Source organism: Chroicocephalus ridibundus, chromosome 1, assembly GCF_963924245.1.
Source record: "Chroicocephalus ridibundus chromosome 1, bChrRid1.1, whole genome shotgun sequence".
NCBI classification, from domain to species: Eukaryota; Metazoa; Chordata; class Aves; order Charadriiformes; family Laridae; genus Chroicocephalus; species Chroicocephalus ridibundus.
In genome coordinates this window covers 35,587,698-35,596,296 of record NC_086284.1, presented here as the reverse complement: position 1 = coordinate 35,596,296, position 8,599 = coordinate 35,587,698, and positions in this window count along the sequence as shown.

Sequence of the window (8,599 nt, the reverse complement as noted above, 5' to 3'; positions counted from 1 at the left end):
AGATTTTAACCTAATGAAGAGGATACTCAGCACATTCCACAAGGCAGGGCAGTTTGCGTCCCAATGCAGGAACTCTCTTTTTGGCACCAACTCAAACCTTCTGTCTTAAATGGACCCAAACTAGTCTGTAGTGATCTCTTGAACAGCATTAAGTTTTAAGAGGAGAGGCCTAGCTCCTGTAAGAAAGGCGCTGACAATACTTCCATTCTCCAGCTCCTATAAGAAGATCTCTGGACAATGTGTAGCATTGGAGAAATCTGCTAGTGTTGCTGTGCATGAAACCCACAGCTTCCAGTTCAATTCTTGACTCAGGGAACAGGCAGGGAGCAAGCATGAGTCTAGGCAGCAGATGGGGACATTGCTAATTGGTCTGTTTTGATGCTGGGCCATCCGCTGACAGACACTTCGCACTTCTCTCTTAACAGTGATTTGCCATGTCAAAGAGCTGCAGATACCGAAACGATAACAAAGAAAGTGAAAACACCAATCACTTCAGTGCAGACAATCATTTTACTTTAACTGTCCTAAACCAAATTTGCTGCAGAACATTGTGAGGCAGCTTGGACTTGGCAGACTCTTGCAGACCAAAAGATGCGATTTGTCCTTCTTACAGTCTCAAGTGGCAATGATGTTATGTGAGTGCAGTCATTTTAATGCCTTTTTTTTCTGCTTTCTTAAAAAGCCTGGTGATAATTGTAAAAGAAGAAAGCAGAATGGCCTACTCGTACATGCGAAAAAATATGCTGGGTGAAAACTACCGTAAGAGCAGTGGTTCATAAAGAAGGGATCAGAACTCAGTAAGGGTTGTGAGTGTGACAGAAGTTTTATTGCAAAGGCAGGATTCACAAACAGAAGCAGGAATAAAAGACTGCAGTTGCAACTGGAAGAGAATCCAGGAGCATGCTGGAACCACTGGAAATGTTTGGGACCTGTTTCATCAAACTGTTCCAGTTTAAAGAATGGCAGCAGATTACAATCTTTATACTATGTAAAACTTCAACTTTCACATTTTCTTCTTCTCCAGAGATTACTGGCTACAAATCTTAGTATTTTTGCATAACAATTGTGGCTTTGTCTTCTTTAATGTCCCTGCCATATTTTACATGCTCTGGGACAGTAAATTACTGTGATTATACTGCTTTGGGGGAGGTACGATATCAGAGATTCTGTCTGCTTTTCACTTTTGAGCAGAGTTGCTAAGTTCTCTGTGTTTTTAAAGGATTCTTTCTGTTTTTCATTAAAATGAAAGAAAATCAAAATACTACACTCATTACAGATCAGCCATTTATAATGCAGTAAACCAAACAAAATGTTTTTTTGAATGGAAGGAATATAAAATGTCTTCTCAAACCACCAGTGCCTAAAATGAAGGAATTTTACCATCCATGTGGATCTGTTTAATTATGTTACATGGAAAAACGTCACCCTTTGGAAGTCCAAGTTCTATTCTTTCATTGTTGATGGAGCTGTATATTTCTAAATATAGGAGATCATAATGTTAAATGCTGGCAGAACCATCAGTGGAGTACCTCAACACAAAAGGTAATTTTAAATTTAAAAGCAAATATTTTACCTTGACTTTTCTTAATGGCACCACCTCTATCCCAGACGAACACAGGAAGAAAGAATATTTGCTGTGTTATTTTCAAAAGTAAGTGACCAGAAGTTACCTAAAATAAGTGGTAAAGATAGGCCAAGTGAAAATAGTGGCCTCATTTAAACCAGACACAGAGACCTTACATGGCTAAAAGTAAGTGAGTTGCATCTATATGCAGCTGTATTTTAGCTGAAAGAGTCTGAAGTCCAGCTGAAGCTAATTGTGTTGGTTCCTTCTGTAGCACATGGAAAAAGAGTCACATCCATAGGGTGATTCATGCTACGTCTAACAGGCATCAATTTTAGCATGCACACTGGATGTGCTTCTCAGCCCAAGAAGCCTAGTTTATTAGCTTACATTAGCTAATGCTTAAATGGCTAAATATTAGACAAGACAAATTCCAAGACAGCCAAATGGAATATCTCTAGTGAAGGCCATCACTGCAGGGCCATCCTGCTTTCTTAGAGCAATTAATTGCACCACAACACTTATTTGAAAAGAGGGTGAATCACCTTCTTAAGGTACCTCTCTTTCACATAGGAAACTTAGTTTATTTGTTTACATGCTTGGTATGGCTAAGGTTAGGCAAGAAGAACCCCACACAGATTCAGCAAGCTTCCCTGCAAATGGTCTTCTGCCTTGCCGTGCATTCCACTATTAAAAGTCTCCGTGCCAGGCTGGAGAGGGGGCTGATCAACTAACACAACATCCAAGTACAGCCTGTGGAGGGAGGTGTTTTGTAGATAAATTACTTGCAATTCCAGCACCAAAGAACTGCACCAGAGTATCTACTAAGGAACATCATTCCCAGTTGGAGTTTATTAGGCACATCTGCAAAAGTAAGAGAATTAATGGCTGTGAAACAGGCCATTCACTTTCATGACTGCTAAATCCACACTGAAAAGGTACTCCCACTTGCCTATTGATTCAAACTACCTGTCAGGTTAAACAAATATGTCCTGAACTCTGCCCTAAAGACGATTGTCATATATGAATGAGGAAGAAATAAAGTGGACATGTATTTCACACTGGTAATTTGGACTTAAATAGCCAAAATTTCCCTTTTGTTATCTCTAACAAGCATACCTCATTTTCCATTCAGGAGAGAAAAAAAATCGCAACAAATGTATTTCCAATCAAACATTTTATCAGAATTCTCTGCTTTTGTATTGCACGTTTCTAAACTTCTAATTTTAGTATACTAGCACATGTTTTCTATTAACAGATCTTCTCATTCTCATTTATACTTGACCTTCTATACATCATTAATTAAAGTTGTTAGCATCACAATATGTCAGCTCTTCTTGTGTTCCATGGCTTCTAAAAACAATGTTGCATTGCTGCTTTTCTTATCAGCTGCTCTTTTATGCTTTTATGACAGCTTTTGTGTTGTTTGTCTCCCCATGTACATTATTTTCAACACTTACGTATTAAAAGCAAACATAATTATACTAAATGGTATCAGAAAATTAAAGCATTTGGGAAATAGACTAATGAAAGTTCAACGCTCCCTTTGTATGAGAAAATTAGCACTCTGGAAGGTCTAATAAGCATGGTTAAGAATGTCTCTGGTGCAAATAACCTAAAAAGTAGTCAAAATCCCCTGTGCCATAAACTAGTAACACAAATGTAACACCAATGAAAAAAAAAAAAGTAAGTAAGTACTGAGAAAAAACCCCAACATCGCAAAGCCATTCAAATGGAAAGAAAGCCATCTGCAGCTGCCTGGGCAATAGGAAGGTGAAGTGAGTTAGATTAAGTTTTAAAATTGACAGCTAAACTACCTACAGATGTAACTGCTAATGCATGATTCCTTTTTTCAACTCTAGACTTACTGAGGTGAGTGGAGTTAGACTAGACAAAAGCTGCAGAAAAATCAGCAACTGATCTATTAGCTCCTACTTTTCAACAGAAAACCAGAAAGGCTTTGAAATTCTTAATTACTATATTTCTGAAAATGGAATAAACATGCTCTGTAGCTTCTTTTTAGGTTTAAAAAGAAAGGAGTCAAAACCACGAAAACATTGTGGTTGTTACTGTAAGAACTGAAGTGGTATTACCATGATTGTAATGAGTTACTTTTGATTTCATACTTTGATCCCTCTTTGACTAGTAAGGTGTTTCTTTGTTGTTTTGTGAGTGCTAATTGCTGCAGTGCTGTGTTAAATCATTGTTATGCTGGGGGTTTTTTGAGCAGCAAGACGGATAATTGAATAATTACAAAGGAGAAGTTCATTAAAATGGGCATGGCTACAGAAATGAGATTTTTCCAGCAATTCAGTGAGGGGTTGCGTACAGTTATGCAAACAATCTGTTGAAAAACATCCTTTTCCTATCCAGAAGATCAAATGTTTCATGCACGCAGCTTCCCCCAGAAGCAGACCAGGAAATGACAACAACTGCACTGGGCTGACTTTCTTCTCCACGTGCTACTGTGAGAATCTTTAATCCTGGTAGAATTCGAAGTTCAGCCATAGAATTCCTCTGTCATTATCGGTACCTCCCCAAAACTCAAATTCTGCATTTAAAAACAGATCTCAAGTGTGTTAGAGGTGTAGGAACTACCATACACCACTGAAGAGCCTGCAGAATAACACAGAATGTCAATGAGAGTTCTCTTCCACTTTGGACTTTCAAGCCATGTCTATTCTAGTGCAGAGGACAGCAAAATGTTGAGTCCCATGACAGCTGAATACACCTGAGCTATCAGGTCTCACAGCGAAGGAGTAGCTGAAGTGTTGAGCTGCAACAGGATCTAGGTGCTACCTCTCCAGCTGCCATACTTACCGCCTTCAAAAATTTAACCAGCAACTGCACCCTGTGAGAAGGCACCGGAGGTGCCATGAGGAAGAGAGATGTTCCATGGGAAACTGAGCATCAAAGAAATCTCATAGCCTAGTTCAAAGAATGAGTTTTTAAAAAGTAACCTTGTGAGATTCTACTGATACTTGTAGAGTCAACATCAGGATCACTACTTTGGATCTTTTGCACAGGTCTCTGTCACACGAGTTAATGGACACTGACAGGAATGTAGACTGTGATTCCCCAGTGGCTGGAGCAAGAGGAAATTATCTGCTCAGTGTGGAGGACTTTTCAGACTTAGGAACCTCACGTTATACTACAGGCTCTGCAGTATAAAATGAACACAGGCTTATGTACTACTGTTCTCCCTTCCCCAGTTACTTTTTCTTCCACTTATTGCAGCCTGTGTCTGTCTCCCATTCACATTCCTCTGCTATCCTTGTCTAAGTTTATTTCCTACATTTCCAACTTCATCCTCATTTTCAAGGGAGTGCACAGAATTTTCCTGGTCATTAGGTACTAATTTTAAAAGGCTAGATTACAAAGAAGAGACTGGAAATTCTCACTTATGCATGTATTACTGGCAACTGGTGAGATAGTTCACGACTGGAATGCTAAAGATCTTTAAACAAAATTTGCTTGGGGGAAGAGGTGAAAGCAGTGAAGAATGATGTAGTGGTAGCACTACAAAGACACTGCTAGCTGGTCTGTATATCCCAATAATTCAGAAACCAATTGTCAATGTGCTAAAACACAAAAGGTAAGAAGAGAATACAGCAGAGTGGGAAGGAGGGAGAGTCTTTATAGACCATGAAACCATACCAGAATTATTTCTGACAACTTGTCTGCAGTGAGAGGCAGACTGCGGGGGAGCAATTGTCTTGCCATGGGAGAATTCAATTTCAGAAATGTAGCATGGAGGTCACACAACTTATTAGAGTTTCTAAAATTATTCCTAGTGATCCTTTAACACAGAAAGTATTACTGCTCTCAATACAGGGTAACTCAATTATGGTCTGACTACGATGGATAGAGCTGTATTAATTCCTGGCCTGGAGTCGGTGAGGGATAACTGGAGATGATAGGTGGGATTTATGTCATGTAATTCTAATCATCTACCATGAGTTTAGAACTAGTTGCCTTCAACGCCTTCAGCAGGCAACAGAGGGGAATAGGCACTGCTAGAAGGCAAGTCATGCCACCCATCTTAGAGCCCTGGGATGGTTCATCTCACCTCATGTTAGTTATCCAAAAGGTAGTTTTAATCCCATCCAGGTCCCCTCCATAGTCGATGCAAAGGGCAAGGCACTACCAGAATGTGAGTTACTAAATTCAAAATAGGTCTCCGAGAAGGGCAAGGTGAATCCCCTGCGCAGTAGCTGATGCTGCAAAATGGCTAATTTCATTTGGTTGACGAAAATTGTGAGTGAAGTTGGCTGGGGAAAAGCAGATAGAAAAAAGCAAGTGAAAAATGGGACTTCTACAACAGGAACTAAAAAGATGCTTAGAACGGAAAGAGTACTCCACCAAGAAAGAGGAAATCTTTAGCTAAAAGCCTGGCAAATGGAAATAGCTGTTAGAACCAGCCTCCCACTGCTCCCCAATGTAATATATGGATAACACGACACTGAATGTAATATATAAATGAGAAGCTTACAGCCTAGGAAATCAATAGGGAAAGCTAGAGAAACAGAAAGAAAAAATATGTGGCCAGCAATAAGACAATAAAGGGCAAAAATTACTAATAATGCTGTTGTGGCTTGGATACATATTAGCTAACTTTAGACATCAGAATATAGTTATTTACATCTGAGCTAGTGACCCTTTGCTCCCTTAACAGTCAATTGAGAGAAGTAGGACTTTTTAGGGCACAATTCCTGTCATCTTAATGCAACTATATAAAGCAGTTCAGATGAAACATCCCCTAGAAGTGTTTCTTGCCCTCCACGACTATAAAGGAAGAACGAAAAACTGTGAAAAAACTTGAGATACCCAAACTCTCCCCTGCCAAAATGTTTGCTTGTTTTTCCAACCACATCAGTTAACCTAATACAAATGCATTAGTAATTAAAGAAGTCTTAGCAACAGTATGAACTCCTAATTTGACAGATGGTAATAATTTTAGTAGAGATGCAGAAAAGGTAGATAGTATATTTGTACTCACCATTATAATCGTTTAGGAACTGTGAAAGGTATGACAAAAACTGAGGGTAAAATTTTAATCACAAGATCCAGATAAATTTTATCCAAGTTGGTTGAGAAGGCACTGGTCTACTGATGTGAATTTTATATGAATGTTACAAAGTCAGAATTCAAGAGATTAGAATTCTGTGCCAATACTGAAAAAGAGAAAGGTGATAAAAGTAGGTAACTACATGATGGCTAGCCTGAAAATGTCCTTCCTCTCCCCTCAAAAGTCCCTGTCAAAGTTCAATCCTTTGGTCAAGATCCATAAAATAAACTTTTAAATAGGGGTAAACAACAGACTGGCTCTGCTATTGCTGGGCTTATCTCACACAAAATAGGCATTTAATTGAGTCTTTTAAATTAAGAGTAGTTGCTCTAGGATTCCTCTGTAGTCACTGGAAAGAGCCAGACTCTGCCATAAGGCACACACTCGCTGAATCGGCTGCAGGATGCCTTTCTCTTGTCAAGTATATTGGGTGCCTCAAGCAATGACATTCCTACCTTATGTTTAAGCTTTCCAGAACACTGACCTTGAGACAGAACTGCAGATCCAGGCCAAAACATTCAGCCCAGGCAGGGTTATTTAAAAAGCCTGAAAACATGGGTTTATATATATGTTGTAAATCCACAACTACCAGCTAGTCAGTTTTAGTCAGCTATAAGTCTGACCTAATCTTTTGGAAACGTATTTTTCAGCAAACAGCAGGAACCCAATGATCCTAAACAGAACAGTTCTTACTAAAAAGAGTGACCTATGGAAAAGTTTGTAGAAGACTGCTTTTAGCTCACAAACAACATTTTTAAAAATTATTTTTAAGAAGACATTTGAAGTCCTTCTATTTGTAGTAGGCTTTGCATTGTAACTCAGATTAGAACAGAAGACCTGAGGAAATTTGTCAAATTCTTCCTCGTTTAAAAACAGATCAATAATTAAGAATAAATAAATCAAATCCTCCAGTAGTTGTTTGCAGTTGCAAGAATTAGAATACTCAGCATCTCCTTTTCTTCCTGTCTTTTTAGAAATAAAATAGCATTTCGTAGTGCTCACCACGTTCTGTAGAAATATTAATTATTCTTACAGTAAGTATTGATCTTCAAATCGAAACAAGCATGAAAGGTGCCTTTACCGTGTAAAAAGTCATTTCACCACTAGAGGGAACTATTAGACTTTATTGTCGGTGGGGAAAAAAGCAACCGCATTTTAAACTGTCAGTACTAGTTCCACTCCAGAAAAGTCTTCAGAACTTCCTTGAAAACACTGCAAGTGATATATTACGATAATTAATATAATGTGTAGATAATAGAAAAACGTTGAAGCTTTTATGTGACATTTAGTCAATAAGTTTTGAATATAGAGTACATGGTATTTATAATAAAATGAGATATTAAGAAGGTTGCTGCTCTTTTAGAAAGAATTTTACTGAATTATGTAAAACTAGACTATGTTAAATTAAAAAGCTACTGCAAAAAGTAGAAACACTCATGCAATTTCCTAACAGGAGAAATCTCTGCTCAACACAGAGCACTGTCCTTTACTCATTATTGCAGCAACTGTTTTCAACCAGAATTATATTTAGTGACATGATAAAGCTGTCTCCTGTCTGCTTTCATCCAGATGGGGAAAGTGCAGTACAATTATCTTTCTTTTTGGGGTAGGGAGGGTAGAGATTTTGTTTATCTTGCTTTGTCCTTTGCAGTTTGTGGTTTATTTTTTGTCTTAGTTTTGTTAGGTTGCCACATGTTGCTTCCTCTAAATGCTAGAAAAAGCCAAGTGAAAGAACTGAATGTGGTTCTTTAAGCAGGCTGTGAATTGTTTTTGTTCGATCCACATTTCTGAGGCAGTTCATTGTATTGCCTTAACCCTGACCCTGAAAAAGTGTTTGCCTCCCGCAAAGTAGGCAATGAAAAGAAAAATATTTCAGTACTGCTTGGAATTCCTCAAGAAGTTACTGCTTTGACGTGACTCAGAGCTACATGCTGCAACTGCATTTTAACAAATAATTACTTAGACAA